Below are 19,237 nucleotides of genomic sequence, written 5' to 3' on the forward strand. Positions count from 1 at the left end.
AAAATGTATCAGGGTGTAAAAATGTTTATTTCAACAGTTATTTTAACATGGAAAAATAACTATTGAAACATTTTAACGTGGGAATCTATGGAAATTTAAAGTGGCTATTTGAGGAACTGCAGTTTTCAGTATTTCGACATTATCTTCATTTTCCAGCCTTGGAGGTTTTGCATGGAAATATAAAAAGATACCTTAAAAAAAGACTTCTAATTTTAATTTGTAAAGTGAAAATGTGTCTTTATGTTAAAGTTTTCATTTCTAAATCATCTAATAAGGGAGCAGAAAGACACTGGAGGTTGCTTCTTGGTATTATGAACAAGCTGTTGATAAGTTTCCTTGTAAACTACCTGTATTACAGGAATGCTCTCTCCAAACAGCTGTATTATCTAATGAAATTCACTGTTTCATCAGCTGCATCTAATAGTGAGGACAGACTGAAGGGATCTGTGCTGGTCTGCTTTGAAAATGCTCTATAAAGCTAAAGCTTTACTGGCCATTGGATTGCAGTTGGATGAGACACACACACACACACACACACACACACACACACACACACACACTGTACTGTGCCACATAGATAGATCCAATAAAGGAGAAATAGGGAGACAGCTCTGCTTGTCTATTGATTTAAGGCATATGTGTTCTGTTTGGTCTTATTGGTTCACAGTATCACTCTTTGTTTTCAAAAGGTATTTTCTCTCTTTATTTTTTTCTGCTCTCCTGTTGTTTTTCTTTTGATACAAACTAGATAGCATCTTTTTCCCCACCTACAGCACACAAAAGCATACTTAAAGAAGTCATCAGCCATCAAAACGCTTAACTTTAAAATCCAATTTTCTTTGATGAAATGGTTTTTATAACATTTCACAGCACTACAGTTTCCAGTATATTTTAAGTTTGTGAAGCTTTATAACATCTTTAAACACATTGTGTTTTCTTTTGTGTTGGTTTGCAGTAATCTATTTCTGTCAGAGCTTTCTATCACAGTGAAAGAACTCATCAAAGATCTATCCAAGTCAGCATGGTAAAATTGTTGGCCAATCCTTAAGCTCTTATTTTGAAAGTTCAGTTCAAAGTTCACTAACAACCTAATAGGTCCAGTCGCCACCCTCTAGTAATTTCCTACAGCTTGATCAGATTGCTCTTCTTGTGGTTCTCAGTGACATTCTGCTGTCTTGAATCTGTGATCTTCATGTCGTACTCATTCTTGTTCTGCTCTGGAGATCGGCTGTAAACTGGAGGGTGACTCAAAACACAACCCACAATAGTTGGAGAGCTGGTGCTACTACACTGAGTTCAAAGAGGCACCCAAGCAGAATGGGAAATACTGCTCAGCTGCTCTCCAAGGTAAAAGAAACTATGTTTAACATCCATTTTCACAAGTGCTGGATCTAAGGTGTAGTGGTTTAGAAATGTTTGCCTTACATTAAAAAAAGATTCCTGGTTTGAGACCCAAACCAGCCTCTGAGGGTCACAAGCTAGTGCACTCCCAGTGTCTCTCCCAAGCCTGGGTAAACTGGAGGGTTGGGGCAAGCAGGGTATTTGGCATAAATGGTTACAGTCCCCATTGGGAAATAAAGCCACAGCTGAAAGTACTTATCTTTCACAAGTTGTCCTTGTGTCCTTCTGTTAAACTGAAACATACTCTTTCTTTTTATTTCTGTGTTGGCCTGTATCTACTGTTCGGTGTGGGTATTGCTATTTATGTATTTACTTGGTTGACATCAGCTGCAGGACTGCATGCTTGCCTTGTACTATCCCTCCTCCCCACGCTCCTGCTGGACTGTGTACACCTTGCCTTGCATATCAGTTTATGTTAGCTGCTCTCTTGCACTTGCTCACTTTCTCTTTTATGCACTCTTGAAGCTCAGCTGGGGAAGCGTTGACACACTGTCCTCTAACATATTTGGTAATTAATTAACAAAATTATTTTTTACAGAGGTAGCAGATCCCTGGTCAGACACTGGTAACGATCACACTACAGACAGACTCCTACGGTGCATGATTTGCTTAACTGTGCAGTTATCACACTAGTTGAACAAACTGATCTTTGGGGGACAACTGTGCCCAGAAACATTATAGAAATCGCTAAAGAACTACAAAATAGTCTCTTCTAGTAGATGCAGAGGTCGTCATCCTCCTTATGTTAACTTTGGAAGCACTTCGTGTAGTTTAGCACCAAACCTCAATATCTCCATAACTTCAAATAAAGTATAAGAATAAAGGTTAGCAGACCCATCCATCCACACCAGGAAACTCTTGCTTACGTTAACACAGTTCAGAAAAGTAGCCCTACAAACAAACAACCACATTGTATTCGATAATACCATAGTTTTGAAAACAACTTAAATTTCGGTGATGAAAGCCGAGTGTACGATGTCCAAATCAAGCGCTTTGCTTGTGTATTCATCTTTCATAGCTCCTGTCAGCAACCTTTCTATTGGAAACATTTGAAAAACAACCGATGCTTATTTTTGTAATGTTTTCAGCACTGTTCAAATGGCAAATTGAAGAGTCTCCTTAAGTCAAGTGCACAATCAGTATGAGTAAATCATAAATCACAAAGGAGAACTATGCAGCAATGAAAGAGTACTCTCAATAGAAGGATTTCTTCAAACTAAATATGTTACCTGTTTGTCCTCAATTAACCTCATGGTTAGAAGGAAGAGGCGGTGAAACACTTGTAGACCTGCGTAACAGTGGCATCTGAGAGTTTCACCAGCAAACTGTCTGATGCAGCACATCAAAGTAAATCTTCTTGCCCAAGGTTTTGCTAGAATAAACTGCTGCATTAATCTTGCTTTGTCTCTTGAAAGTTAAGTGAAAAATGAATTCACACTGATCAAACATTTTCAAGCCATTATCTCCCAACAGAGATGTAACAGGGAGGTCTGAAAGGAGATGCTGATGGTACTAATTGATAGAGAGGAGGGGAAAAAAACATAATGCTGCTGCTGTTGAGCCAGATGGAGCGAACTCAGTTTATCAGGCTTGGTGTGATAAGTACAGCATGCTTCGCTCCAAATTTAGACAGCAGCCGATCAGATGACAATACAATATTGCAGTTATATTTAGTGAAAATATACATGCAGAAAATGCTATTTTTATTTCTATAAAAATGATTATAGCCTTAGATTAAAACCCTCCACTTCATGTCTGATTTAATCTGTCAACTAATACTGTGAGCGCAGTTTTGATATTATAGTGGCACCAAAATCCTATTACGTGATGCTGGAGTCCATTATGGTCCCCGTTCAGCTCTGCACATCACATCTGTGTGCAGCAGTATGAATATCATGAATATCATTTCCCTTGTTGGTTTAGAAGTTTGGCCTAACAGAGTTAAATCCATAGAAGTGATAAATGAGAATTTAAATCATGATCATGGGAATTTGTTCAGTCTGAACATGACATGAAATCTTGTTGCCAAGTCGGAACAACGTAGGATCTGTTGCCAAAAATAACTGTTAACTGTTTGAAGATACTTTACCTTCTAATAAGTTGATGACTCATTCTTCTGTATAGAGTAAATTGGATTCAGGACACATCCATTGCAAAAGTAAAATATGTACCTTAGCAAAAAACAGTCTTTTATTTAATATGAATTAATCAGCAAACATTGACCTATACTAACTTTGAAAATAAATCTCCACCACAGTAGAAAAGCTGAAAAATTAAGGGATTCTACATACCATATGTAGAAATGTGTTATTAAGGAGCTTTTTGTGTTTCTAACTTATTGTGTTAGACTCATGGGGTGGTTGTAGCTCAGGCGGTAGAGCAGGTCTTCCACTGATTGGAAGGTTGGTGGTTCGATTCCTGGCTTCCCCCTAGTCTGCGTGCCAAATATCCTTGGGCAATATACTAACCCCTTGTTGCTCTCCGATGCATCCATCGGAGTGTAAATGTGTGACTGTTAGATAGACAGAACAGATTAGAAAAAGTGATTGAGTGAATGAATTAGTTGTATAAAGAGCTTTGAGTGCTCAGAGTAGAAAAGTGCTATATAAGACCTAGTCCATTTACTATTTACTTATATTGGGAGATAAAAAAAAATGAGATAAATGTAGCCACTATCATGTGACTTATTATTTTGTGATTTTAAAATTATGAACATTATTGTTATTTTTATTATTATTATTATTAGTAGTAGTGGTAGTAGTAGTAATTGGTATCAGAGCAATCATCTTGAGTTATTAGCTAATGCTAGCTTGGCTAGCAAGGTGTATCCATGGACTGATGACGTAGCTCGAGTACTGACTCCTTCTTGGTCTGTCAGTACAGCTGAGTGCAGAAAAGTCATTGCTGTAAAACCACAAATGTGGTTGAGAGTTCCAGTTTATAAAATTAGCTGAGGTGATGCCTGGCAGACAGTTAGTGGCTAAAGCTACTCATGACAGGAACTGTCTACCATTCAAAAGCAGCCTTATCCTTATTAACTCTTTTTCACCCAAGTATCAGACAGACTGCCTGGACCTATGTTGTAATTTTGGCTGTAAAATTTCAAGATAATTCTCATCTTTTCTGAACCATTTCAGTTTTCTCTCTAGCCCAAAACGGTTGAGGAGTTATGGAAATATAAGCACACATGGTAACATCTATGCCCAGCTGATTCCTCTGTCTGTGTGTTAAGTGAGCAGTACCTTTTGAATGGTTTGTGCTATTGTGATACAACAACTATCCTTATAAAGCACGTCTCTTTTCTTCTCTTCTTTCTGAAACCATTTGCGTTTCTCTGTAGCACAAACGGTAACAGAGTTACGGTCGTTAAAAAGTGCCCGTAAAATTGGCCCACTGTCAGGCTGATGGTAAAAAGAGTTAATGTTTCATGTCTTAAAACAACTGAAGTGGCTTTTTATGATTAATACCATAAAAGGAAAAAAAAATCTACCAGTTATCAGCTGTTACTAGGAAGGAAGAAATGAGCCTTTAGAGAACAAAAAAAGGTTTCCTACCAGACTGTAACCATGTTAATTTGTGCTTTAATGGGAGTCTGTTGTAATTGACTTACTTTTCGAAACAACCCCAAGTGGCTATTACTGTGTTTTGTTTTGTTTTTTCTTGGTATTTTAGGTACATCTTTTTTAGGCCATGAGGTTGTGGAGCTTGAGTCTAATCCAGATTGTTGTAGATTGTGAAATAGAACAGCACGGCTTATTTGAGCTGCAGTGTAGAGAATGCAGAGCTACATTATTTATGGCCAGTTTAACCATTATCACACAAGACGCCTCTATATGAGGATCAGGATTTAACTGTTAAAAACTAAAACAAATGCCCCTTTTAAATAAATTTGTAGAGAAGTTGTAGAAATTTTAATGTCTTAAAAAATGCCAGCAACACGATGTTTTAAGTGCATTAAAAATATTTTGGAGACTAAAATTCCCAATCAGGTATCATCATCTCACTTAAAATAACAGTATCTATTGTATTTATAATACCGTGCCTGTATAGTTATTGTTTTCTGTAAATTAAGTATATTAAAAATATGTCATATTACATTTTCTTGAATATCCTGAAAGTGATAAAATGAACACTGTGGCTTGAAGTTTAACACTTTATTTTATAGTTTGGTAAGTACCGAAATATTCAACTTAAAAAAAAAACCCCACACACACACACAAAAAATAAACAACAAAAGAAAAAGTAAAAATGTTCTATAACTACCAGTAGCTGGCAAGAATTTCAGTTCAAGAAAACTCCAAAATATTTATTGCAGTTACATCTCAATCCTGCCAGTCTCGATTTATCAGAGCATTTATACCCGCCATCAGATTTTCTGTTTTTTGTTTTGTTGTAAGCCTCTTTAGTGAATTTGACCTGAGGATGAACGTTATCGAGAACACAAAGTATAATATAAGAAAACATTTTGATTGCCTTAGGAGATGCTTTTGATTACAATCAGTGTCTTATTCTTAAAAAAAAAATCTTAAAACACACTCATCATGTTTACAGTAAATTATAGCCACAAATATGCATAAATAGTCACAGTCGCAAAGGGAGTTCCAAATATAAATCCTGCTGGGAGAATGGAGCCATTCAAGGATAAAACAACCACACAAGTGTTTTAGTGAGAGACGTGCAGAGTGGAGACAGAATAGAGTGCTTTTTTTGCCATCAGAGTCATCATCTGCTGACATGGGCTTCAGTCCATGTGTGTATGTGTGTGATTACGTGTGTTTAAGCCTCTGGCAGTGTGGCGTAATGATGACACAGCTCGTCTACTGAAGATGCCACCGTTCTGTGCAGAGCTGTGGTTTGTTTGTGAGTGTGTGTTTTTGTTGGTGTGTGTCTATGACAAACCGTGCGTGGGAGGGAGGAGCATCACACTGCCATCTGTCCAGTGGGAGTTAATCCTGCTATGATGAGAGAGCGCAAGGGCATAACACACGCATGCACACACGCACGCGCAGCCGGATTGGCAGGTGTGTTACATGAATAATGTCCCCCATGTGGTCCTTCCTGAGGCCGTAGCAGTTTCTCAGAGATGAAGGTCCGTATTTATGACATCACAATAACAATGGAACAGTGGGCTCCACTAATACTCCATCTATAGATCCGACAGGACTAATTTAGGTTATTTTCAAGTAATTTTCCATCATTTGAAGAATTTAACATCAGTCATCTACAGCAACCACATTAAAACAAGTAACGTGAATGTCACTGATCCAGGCATGTGCACCCCATTTAAGCATATGGGCTAGGCACATATGATTGGAGAGAAATTATAAGGCCCAATCATATCATTTCCTCTCTGTCACCTTGTTTTCAGTCCTGATTTAGTTACATGCAACTCCACATCATTAACTGTCCTTCTATTAAAAGTGAGTTTTTTTTCCTTCTGAGTGTTGTCAGTCTCTGCTATCAGGTTACTGTAATAATTTAGGATGTTTACCTTTCAGTATAAGGGGGTGTGAGGTGACTGTTGTTGTACATTGGTGCTTTATTAATGAAACTGAATAGAAATGAACATGCCTTCATGAAGGCATAACACTGCCTTCTGTAATGCCACACTGCAAAATCTGCTCAGTGTGTCAACACATGAAAAAGAGCCGAAGGTACCGACCCCGATTCTCCAATCTTAAGATGTTAGACTAATTAAAACTCCACAAAATGCTATGAAATCAGCCTGATCTCTGGAGACACCGCCCCATAGAACAAGGTGGGAAGTCACTCAAACTGGCCAGAAGGAAGTGACTCCTCTGGTTGGAAAAAGAAGTATGATTGTTGGACTCTATAGTTAGCTTAATTTAAGACCTCAGTAAACACCCGATGACTTTATAGTCTGAATCTATTATTTTATTTTATACAACATGTTGTAAATTTTTGTTTTCATATCTCAAGGTCTTGTTTATGAGTGTGGGAACAGCAGAGTGGGAGATTGACAGAAAGATTGGTGTGGCATCTGCAGTGTTATGGACCATATACTCGTCTGTTATAGTGAAGAAAGAATTGAGCATGAAGGTCAAGTCATTGATTTACTGGTCAACCTACCAACCCAGTTAAGGTGGTTGCATCTGACTAGGATGCCTCCTGGATCCTTTCCTGATGAGTTTCTTTCTTTCTTTCTTTCTTTTTAAATTTGTATCCTTCTTGGAGGAAGCTACAGGGTAGAAATGCTGGAGAGATTCCATATCTTAGCTGGCTTGCGTACAAACTGGTGACCTCCCAGAAGAGTAGATTCAGTCATTAGGGAGACGGAAATCTGGGCACATCTGCTTAGACTGCTGTCCTTAGACTTGGTCGAATATAGAGACATAAACCTGGATGTGCTTTAGGATGAGAAAACCTTTTGACTGACATGTTTTTTCACTGCATGAGCATGCAACATTCCTCTGTTTCATAGTCAGGGTCACATTTGGTTTCAAAATTGGTGGAGACAGTTATCCAACTTAGGACAGCAAGACCCCGCTATGCAAGGGAAGACCTCAGGTGATAATATCTGTCTTTCACCTACAGATTTTGCCCTACTACAAAACCCATTTTTGTGACTGTACAATGTGAAGTCAGTTACTTGTGGTTGTGAATTAATATATGCTACAATTCAGTGATTTCCTGTGGTTGGTATATTTGTAACTTGAACATCTTTGTAGTTTGGTCAATAGTCAGCTAAAACAAACAACAAGATCTGGTAAGATCCTCACTCTAAGTGTAATTTATGTTCCTTAGAATGTGTCTGTCTCAGTACATCTTACCGTTCACACAGCAAGCAACGAGGGTTTTCATCCACATCAGACATGCTCACACTCAGTGCTTCAGAATTCCATCTATGTGTCGCTGGAAGTGGATGACATTTGCATCTGCTAAATGTTGATTGGTTAACACTTGTTTCTACTTCATCTCTTTGTATGTTCTAACTTGCTGATACAGCACAAGCAACAGCAGCCCACAGACTGGTTGTATCATATACTTTGTGCATTGCCTCCATTGACAACAGAGCTCTTAGCAGATAGATGGGTCATCCTCAGATTGGCAGCAAACTGCGAATGTGCTACCCTCACTAAACGGCAAGTTACACTTTAATAAAGGTGTTGACAGATTTAAAAGTAGTATGATAGTAAAATAGTTATCTCATGTGTAACCCAAAGGCCATATTTCCTCTAAGATGCAGTATGAAAATGATTTTGCAAATAAGACTCTTTTTTTTTAAATTCAGTCCAATTAAAAAGAGGACAGCATAATAGAAACTTGAACTCATCAGCAGCAATGGTAGTAGAGCAAACATACTCAGCCTTTAGCTTCTTAGGCATTCGTAATGGCAAAATTTAGTGTCCTCATTGGGTAATTGGACAGAATGTTCATAGAAGTGACTTCTGGTGGAGTTTAAATCAGCTGATTTTCAGTGACATTTGAATTTGAATTTGATCAGTACTCATGGATAGCTTGCTGGATTTCCAGACGGTCTTTACTCCTGGCTTTCTGCTGCATTAGAGCTGAAAAGACATGTAAACAACTCACCCCAATCTTTATTTGTCATCTCAAGACATGTTTGTCACAAATATGTAGAACCTGGTGCGCTGTCTGTTCATTCATCTGTCACTTTCAAGTTCTTCCAGTGACAGGAAAAATTGATATAGCTTGCTGTTTAGCTGATAATTGATGTCATGGTCCCGGGACTTCTACCTGGTGTTTTGTGTTTTCCTGTATTTTTGTCATTTGCTGTTATTATGTTTTAGGTCCACTGCTTATTCTAAGGGTTCCTAGGTTATTCTGTTTAGATGTCATTTATTAGATTTCCCCTCGTGTCCTTACCCCCTGTGTCTCTGTCTCCCTCCGTGTATCGGTCAGTTTCCATGCCTCGTTTCTCCTCCTTGTGTTTTATTCCATGGTTTCCCAGCTCGTTTGGTCTGTGGTCTTCCCGTGTTCTCTCACTCCCTCCTGTCTGCGTCTGTGTGTACTTCCTGTTTTACTTTGATAGTCTCCCGTCAGTATACGTCGTGTTGTTTGCTCCTGCCCTGTCTTGTTATGATTATCAGTGTCAGCTGTGTTCCCATGTCCCTCGTTATCCTTCTGTGTATTTATGTCTGCGTCTCCCTCAGTTCCGTGTTGCATCCTCCCTCTTGGCTGTGTTTTTTTTCTCGTGCGCCTCCCCGTGTGATTAGTTTAGTAATTTCCCGGTTTAGTTTTGTATTGTTTGTATCGCCTTTTCCTCCGTTTCAGCAAATAAAGCTGATCTTTATTTGGTGAGTTTGCGCTTGGGTCCAATTCCTGCCTGCACACAGCTAGTTCATGAGAAATTGAATCAAAAATGGTAAATATCTAAGACTGACACCATATGTCTGGTCAGCTACTTTCTGTTAATGTGTGGGGAAACATCAACATTTTGTGTAAAAATTAGACTCTTAACAGATAATTGTCACTTTTTCCTCTGTCAACTAGAAGTCTTGTAGGCAACATTCAAACTGCAGTCCTGGGTGCACAGTTCAGGTTTATTGCTAACACACAAAGACTGTAGAAAACTGTTATACAGTCAGTGGTAACACCTGATACTTTTTCTCTAGGTGTTCACATTTTTGTTTTTTAAAATAAAGCCACAGTATTTAATTCCAGCGTGCACTGGTCACAGGCCTGAAAGCCGTCACATGAGTAATGCTATTGTACAGGAAAAAACACTGAGGCCACAGAAACCAACATTTACAGTTTTAGAGACGAGTCATTAGAAGATGCCATTAAAGCCAGTAAACTTGCATGGATGATAAAGACATAAAATTATGGCTTTTCTATGGAGTGGTGTTTCTGGCTGCTAGAGCACAAACAAGTAAACTAATTGAGAGCTAAAAATAAAAGTGGTTTAGACTGAGTGTGTGATGCAAAAAGAAAAATGAGATCTGCATCTGAATTACGATGATACACGGAAGTGGACAAAGTTAGATCTGAAAAGATTAGATATGATGTGATTTGTGCTGCTATTACTGTAATCATTTTTTAATAAAAGGAAGAGGCACCAGGAATCATGAGGCGTACCGTGCTGCTGCCGGAGTCTCTGTTTACGATCTCTGTGAGACCACTGCTGGTTTCCATGAGTCAGTTTTGTGTCATACTCTTTGCTGAATGGTCAACAGAGTTTGATTTGGGAAACAAAACATGTTCCTCTAAAGTCAGGAGCAGATTTTCCTACACGTATACCAACCAACTGTGTCTGTTACGCATCTAATAAGTACATACATACAGATTATAATGTTTCTGCGCAAGATTTATTATTGTGGGAAGCAGTCACATGAATTTATGACATAAGCTTGATTGTGTCCATCTTGAATTTTTACTGAAATACGACCAAGAACAGCTTTATTCCCCTGCTGAAACCCTTAGAAATAAATGGTGTGTGTATGTACGGTATGTGTCGTGTGTGTAGTTGCTTTAGAAATGCACACAGTGTGTTGATGATCCTGTGGGTCTCTGCTGACTCTGAAGTTATATCCTGGCGGGGTGCATCTCTTTGGATTCAGACCTCTGTGTCCTTTCTGTTTTTTTTTTTCTCTTCACTCTACCTGTTTTCATCTCCCCTTTAGTGCTCTCATTTTTGTCCAAGCAGACAGACAGACACACACACACACACACACACACACACACACACACACACACACACACACACACACACACGGCCATGTTTTCCATCCATGCCTTGAGAAAAAAAAAGTCAGTTTCTCTTTTTTCTAACAATCTGTTAGTTCTCACAAATGATTTCATCACTAAAGCATGTGCTAGCTCTGCTTTCCTGTTTTCTGTTTTTGTATCCATCTGTGTGTGTTTGTGTGTGTTTGCACGTGGTGGGTGGTTGTGTTTACAGTGAGAGCTGGGCCTCCGTTATTTGTCTCCATGTTTGGTGTTTGCCCATGTTTGCTTGTAACTCCCAGTCCTCTTCGATTTTATTTTCTTTCTTCTATCACTGGCATGATTCTCAGGCAGTGCTCTCCAGACAGGAGTGTACGTTTATGAGCGAGAAAGAGGGAACATTTGTGAGAAGGACAATGTGATAAGAAGTCGTAAACGTACGTATCTGCTGAGAAATGCATGCTCTGCCTGAGGGGGAACAGTTGTCTTCTTGTGGCCTGTCACTTTGTGCAAGGTGGTCAGGACTTCATGTTCTTTCTCGGGTACTCGGGATAACCAGGTATTATTATTTTACTTGGCTTTAAAAAAGACAAAAAACAAAATAATGTTATAATAAAAACACCCATTTACAAATTTTTAAAGACTGTAGTCGATAACCACGTTTCTCTCTTCTCTATAGGACGTTATCAGAAGTGTGTATTCTGATGGTGGTCTTACCTAAAGCTAAATCTTAATACATCCAAGATGAAGGGACATTTGTTTAACCGGGTCTTATCAGTTCTGATCCCAGATTGTGTTTTAACTTTAATGCCATTTGGGATCAGATCAAACCCTTGTTGGTCAGTTTTGTGTTGGCGCACTACTCCAGGTAATTATGAGCAGAAATTGCTTCTAGAAAGTCAAAACATCAAATTACATTCCATTATAATATCTGCCAGATGATTTTGAAAAAGGTGACTTGCAATAGTTCAGCTTCTGTGTCAGTGGTACTCAGGCTTTTTCTGGCGTGTACCCCTACAGAAGTTCAAAAAAGTTCAAAACTAATTTTAGTGAAATAAAGGTTATCACGACAGCATGAGCAATCTTCATTCATGCTATTTTTTTAAGCCTTGCACTCCAAACCCCATTTGCCACTGCGAGCCAGTCCCACAATTGTTGAGCATTTCAAAACAGCCTCACACCTGAATGATCAGTATGTAGATTTACAGCTATCAAAACAAAAATGTCTGCAGATTTGATGGTTGATGGTTAATTATTGTTTTATTTGTTACTGTTTTTCTATTTCTATTGCTTTTGTGTTTTTAGTCTTATGAATGTAAAATGCTTTGCTAGGTGTAGAATAACCTCACAGTCTAAGTTAAAGTTAACCAATATGATAAAACACACACACACACACACACACACACACACACACACACACACACACACACACCTCACACCCCTATCATCTACTGTACAGCCAATTTAGAATCATCCATTAACTTCAAATGCAATACATACTACAAATGTACACAATTACAGTATACTGCAACACACTGTTGCATGCAGTAGTAGACAGAAAACAAGCATCATTTCCAGTGGAGAATCCCAAACACTTCTCACTTTGTTTTCCAGAGTAAACTCATTGTTGATCCTAAACCTGTTTTCCTCCACAAAGCACATCCAGTAGCTTTCCGTTATTGACAGGAGGAAGTGAGGACAGGTCCAAATCAGTTCAGCTCCCAAGAACCAACAGCAAAAGTTTTTTGTTTAACATTTTTATAGCATTAATAAAAACTGTTGTGCTCAAGCTATTAGGGAACCTTGTTCAGTGATTAGACAAACTAACCTCGGCGCAATGTTTAAATTCATTTGTTTGTTTTTGTGCGGCGGTGTGTTGAAGTGTATTCAGGACTAAGCAGGCATGTTAAGGGCGTGCCGTGGGGCTTGTGTGCACATGAGTACATGCATGCAGAGTATTGGAAGCCAACCAACAATAAAAGAAAGAGGCTGACAACATGGGATTGTGATTTCAGTCGGCATGACAACCTTTTGCTGCCTCATAACACACAATAGCATTTTAATGCAGACCACATGTGATGGTACTCACCACTGGGGCAGGACACACACACATAAACACATGCATACCCCTCTGTTGGCTGTAGGATAGTATATAATCAGTCGCGGGTTGTCTGGGTTGGAGTGAAAACTTTAATAATACAGCGTACTGTTGTAAGAGTTTAATAATGGTTTGATTTCTGCACACAGCTAACAGACGTGTCAGTGTAGCTGTGTCAGCACACAAAGAAAGAATAGTTTCTCTGTCCCAGGAAACATCAGGCTTAGCTGACTGAATTCATCAAACTGCTTAAAAGAATCACTTTAAGATTTTGTTGTTTTTGTAACAAAGCCAAGCATCTGATGTATAGTTAGTTTGAATGATACTGTAACAAACCCTTCAACTCTAATTTGGCCCTCAACATGTGATTGCAGTATACTGGTACCAGGAAATAAACATATCCTTTAAATCATGATTGTAATAAAGCCTTTTAATGATGAATCAGTGCTATGGCAATAGTTTGATTCAATTTAAGCCAAAAGCAAGTTGGTTATATTTAGGGAAACTTTGTGGTTTAGGTTGAAACTACATAATTTAAGATTAGAAAACCTTTGTTGTCTTGATTACAGTAATAAACAAGTGATTAAGGTTGCGGGTGTTCCTTCAGCAGCCAGTCCCTGGTACAATTCCTGGCATACTGCATGTCATTCCCCTGCTTTGTTATCTAGAGGCTATGACTCAGTAATCACAGGGTTGGCTATTCAGTCCCTGGCCCCACCATGCTGCAAACTTTCCTTGGCCAAGACAACAAATCCTTGCTGATCTTGATTGCAGCTAAGCACCTTGTGTCTTTGTGTGCGTGTGTGGGTGCATGAATTGGTGATTGGGAAACATATTATAAAGTGCTTGGTTGACCCAGCTATCTAGCATTTCTCCACATTTTCTGTCTAAAAGTAACAATAGCAAAATGTCCAAAAAAAAAAAAGAAAAAAAAAAAGAAACAGCAGATCTGGGACATGGGAGAGACTCTTTGGACTTCTGTGTCTATTGACTATAATAAAAATGTGAAACTTGCAAGAAACTTAAAATTCTTGCTAACTACTCCATTCAGTGAACAGCACAAACAGCAGTGGGAGGCTCATATCTGAAAGTGTGTAGTTTAAGACAACAATGCCTACTGTATTTTACTGTCAGCTGCACTAAATAGTATTTGTCAAACACCAGTGTCAGCATCAACAGTGAAGAGGTGACTTCAGGACACTGGACTTCCTAGCAAAGTTGCCAAGAAAAAGAAAAAGACTGAGGCAAAAGAACACAGACATTGAACACTGAAGGACTGGAAGAGGATGTTGTGGATAGTAAATCCAAGTATGAGGTCTCCAGATCAAACAGAAGAACATTTGTGAGACATAAATAAAAATATGCAAGAACAGTTATTAAAACCATCAGTGAAGCATGGTGGTCTCCGGAACTTTGGAGGTGGTAAAATAGCAGATTCATACACAATGGAAGAGACCTTAAGGAAGGAGAGCTATCACAAGATTTTGCAAAACCATTCAGACAGCATATGATTAAGGCCAGTTTCAACCCACAACAGCATAATGACCCAAAACACACCTCCAAAATGTGTCAGCAACATTTAAAGACTAAGCAGTCAGACAGAATTCTAAATATATTGGTGTGGCCACCACAGTCTCCAGATCTGAACCCTGTAGAGCTGGAGGGGAAGTTTGAATATATTATAATTAAGTATCTAATTCCTATAGGTTGTCTTATTATGACAACAGTAAATGTGATTTCATCTGCACAACCGGTGTAAAGTACCTACATTTTCTTTAAAACATTTTTCCCTGATGTGTACCAAATTAAACCAACTATTTTTTTGTGGGTTTAAATTTTAGCGTACCCACAGTTTTCTATGATGTATCCATGAAGATTTACCATTCATTGCTGTGAGCTCACAAAACATGAATGCTTTCTGTACGATCATTTCTTGGTTTAATCTGCAGTGTATAAAATGTACACTGCTGCAGGTGACAAAGCAGAGCAAGTCTTTGTTTAACTTGCTCCCACTTCGAGCATTTTCAAACCTATGTTCAGTCAAGCTGCCCAAACAAATCACATTTGGTTGTTTGGTTTGTTTGTGATACGAGTGCGATCCGCTATCAATATGATATACCTTTAAGGGATATCCCTCATAGTTATTAGCTGTTAGCAGCTAGTGGGAACAGAAACTGAGATTTGAGCTTGAGTAACTGCAATGTTGGCTTTTTAAAATTTACTACACATCGATTCCATGTGTCAAAACTGAAGTCACTGGTGAAGAGACCTGAACCTGCATTCTTTCTAATGACCACCAGGGGGCAACACCTCTCGTTACCAAAATGCATCTACTATTATAAAAATCTGTGGAAAAAGTGACCCTCTGCTCTCTTACTGTGTGATGTCAAACACTGTCCTGCTAAGAATATGGGCTCATTTTGAGTCACGCTGAGTACAGTATGTGCATTTTGTAAATGTCGGTCCCCATTAATGTCAAGAAGGATGCTAGTTGCTAGCCTTTAAGCGTGCATTATCCCTCAGTTTCTCTGTCAGATCTACCCCTCGCCTGCCATGTCTGGTTTCAAAACCCCAAGATGGCATGACTATTAAGGTTGGTTGCTATGTAAAATCTTTGCAACCAACATTCGTCAGTCCAATAACCGATGATAGTCGATATATCTGCGCAGGCGCAGAGTTTTTGATGGGCGGAGCAACATAATCCTGCACGGATTGATTTTTCTAGGTTTTGTTTGAAGAGAATATTTTTCTTTCATTTCTTGTTTGTGTCAGTTTTAATATAGCTACTTTTTGGACTATTCATTCATTCCTTTATTTATTTATTTGAGATGCGCCAAATCACACTAAAGAAAACTTTACATTAGAATTTTTTTTTTAATGTTTGCTGGAGGAAACATTTTGGTTTTTAACTTTTTGTTTAATTTTGTATTTGTTGTTTGGTCGAGTGTGTAGGACAGATAAACACTGGAACGCCCTGTAAACACTGTTATAGTGGAAAATAGAAGCCAGTTTCTCTTTGTTTCCCTCCCCACCATTGTGTTTTTACTTAAATAAAATGTTTTGGGGTTTTTTCTGAACACTGCTTTTCTTTCTTTCTGTTATGAGCCTGAGTAAATGAATCACTACTTTTGGGTTAGAGTTAACCCAAATGTAGTGTTTAATGCAATTGTTCGCAGCTGAAAGAGGGTGCCGTTAAAACAGCGCTATTATTTTTCCATTGACTGCTTCTCTTAGCTTCAACCAACACTATTAGCAAACCTATTCATGGGCAAATAAATAAATAAATAATTTGCTCTTGTAAAAACGATCTGTGAAAGGCTCAGCCTATCGTCGATGGTCGATATATTTGTCCAGTCGCCCAACCTTAATGACTATGTCAATGCTCACCTTTAGTCTTTACAACATAACTCAGCAAGTTAATCCTTAGTGCCTGTCTTTTATATACAATCTGTGCAGTAGCTCAATAAAGGCATGTAATGCATTATTTTAACTTATGAAATTCACTGTCCTGAAATTGGCATTTAGATAGGCCTATTTAACTTATAAGACACAAAATACCGCTAGGAAATAGCTACTGAAGGAACACGATCTTGTAACACGTTTTATTACCACAGCCCAGTTTTGTTTACTTGAAAGCAAACTTTTCATCTTATTAAATCTAGTTGTGTAGGATCTTTACTTTGGTGGTGGTATATCTCAACTCACAGTGGCATGAGGCATCTTTCAGTTTTTTTGAGCAGATTGAATTGACAAGGAGGCAACTTTATGTAACCCAAAGTCAATGAAGAGTCATCTTGTGCATCTTGAGCAGCTATGTGGTTATGCTGGAGTGCAGTTATATATTTTTGAACCAGCCTTGATGGGACAGAGCGTTTCTTATCTAAAGAAAAATCTTTAGATAAGAAAAGATCAACAAAGCTGCAAAGAATGAGACTTTATTGAAGTGCTGTATATATTATTCCATGCATGAGCACAGCTGCTGATACTGATGGCCCTATAAAGGTTTCCATAAATTAAGCTGTGTTTTTCATAGTGATGCTTACGGCTGAGTCAGGATGATCTTCTATTCAATCAATAAAATAATTCCAACAGAAGTGCAGCTGTCTGGTTGAAAAACCTCTGCATACACTACACCTGTGTGATGTTGCTTACAGCTTCCCCTGGAACGCCCTCTCACTTCATCTTCTCTATGTCATATGTAGACAACACAAATGTCCTCAGTGATGATAGAGGGGGGGTAGTGACTGAAGATGAGCTCAGAGCATAGGGTTTGTGATGATGTCTGGCTTAAGTAGCTCTAAGTTTTGGTTCCTATTTGTAGTTCATTTAACAACTTCTCTTATTTTTCTTAGTGTTTATCATCTGTTTGTCATTACCTGTTTTAGTTTGGTGTCTTTGTTTATTTCCCTCCTTTTTATTATCTGCTCTATTTCAACATCATAAGTATATATTATCCTTTGTTTTCCTTTTCAGTTGTTGGTTTGTCAGTTTACCACCGGTTATCTTCCTCCTTATGTTCCCAACTTAACCTTTTAACTTTGTCTTTGTCAGTGGCTGCAGATTTTTATCACACTGTCATATAAAAAGACAACAAAAAACAAAGTTTTCACAGGAGTCTTTGCAGTCCTCTTAAGTTGCTGCCAGAGCATTTCAGTCATTTTGAGGTCTGAACTTGGCCATTGAAACGCCTTGATTATTATTATTATTATTATTATTATTTTTATCCATTCTGCTGTTGATTTGCTGCTGTGCCTAGTATCATTATCCTGCTGACAAAGTTTCCGTCCAGCTCTAGCTGGCAGACAGATGATCTTAATGTTGCAACTAATGCAACTTAACAATTGCAAGGTGCTCAGGTCCTGTGGCAGCAAACCAAGGCCAAATCATCACCCGTCCACAAGCATGCAGTCTTGTTTGTTTGTTTGTTTTTACAACAGGGGGGGGGGGCTGTGCATTATGTCAGATATCTCCACTTTGGTCTCACCTGTCCAAGTACATTATTGTAGAAATCTTGTGGTTTATACGCATGGAATTTTTGCAAATTTAATGTGTGCAGCCATGTTCTTTGTAGAGAGAAGAGGATTTCTCCTGGCAGCCCTTCCAAACAAGCTGTGCATTCCTACTGACAACATCTTCATCTGACATTCCAACTAGATAAAAATTACCAAGAGGAAATTAGACAGGTTTTATTTTCTGTGTTAAATTGAGTTCAATTTACAGCCAATTGCATGTTTCAAACCTAAGTAAAGCATATTTGTATGATTAACTTAAATACCTAAACCTTTGCACTCTGCAAAGAAAACTGCTGCAAATTGTATTGTGTAAGACCTGTTGCAAATATATTCTTGATTAAATCATCTGTTCTGGTTTGTTTTAAATAAAGTTGGTCTCTGTAATCATCAAGAGAAATTAATGCACAGTAAGAAGTGATCATTTGGCCACAAATGGCATGGATATGAAAAATCTACCAACAAAAAGTTTGATAGAAAACAGATGTAGTGTTTAATGCCCTTTGTAGTCATGTGACTTTTTGCCTCATGGTATATTACTCAACTTTAAGTTTCCCCAGGTTAATAGAGCTGAGACACCATTAATAGACTGACTAATAAAGCTCATTATCTACAGGTTAAACCTTGGGGGACTGATGAAGATGAATATTTGAATATGACTTTCACTTCCTGCAGAGGCAGATGGGTAAAGCAAAGTCACCTCATGCGTATGGATGTCCACATCGATATGCGGCTTGCTCAGTGTTTTTGTGAGTGATGGTGGAGGAGGCTGGGCACGTGTTATATCTGTTCTTCCTTCTTTGCTCCTTTTCTTGCCCATAAGAATAACAAATAGAAATAAAACCCTTTTATCCTTTATCCAAAAATATCTGGTTTTTGGTTTATATCTAGATGCCTTAAGACTTGTAAGTGTTAAAGATATTCTATTATCAAAGTACTCAGATGCAATGAAATATCACTCAGACACTTAGAGCAGTTTTAAACGTGCACGGGTGAGAGACTCAGGGAGAGACTCACACACCTCCTTGGTGCAGTCTGGCTTTATTTATACACATCATGAAGCATACGAAAAAGGAAATAT

General features: G+C 38.3%; 1 protein-coding gene across 3 annotated transcripts in view; it reads left to right on the forward strand.

The window, feature by feature from the left end:
* Positions 1–19,237, forward strand: part of atrnl1a (attractin-like 1a) — a 329,340-nt gene that overhangs the window by 6,113 nt on the left and 303,990 nt on the right. The window lies entirely within an intron of this gene.

The sequence above is a fragment of the Astatotilapia calliptera genome, chromosome 13 (genome assembly GCF_964374335.1).
Source record: "Astatotilapia calliptera chromosome 13, fAstCal68.1, whole genome shotgun sequence".
In the NCBI taxonomy this organism is placed as follows: Eukaryota; Metazoa; Chordata; class Actinopteri; order Cichliformes; family Cichlidae; genus Astatotilapia; species Astatotilapia calliptera.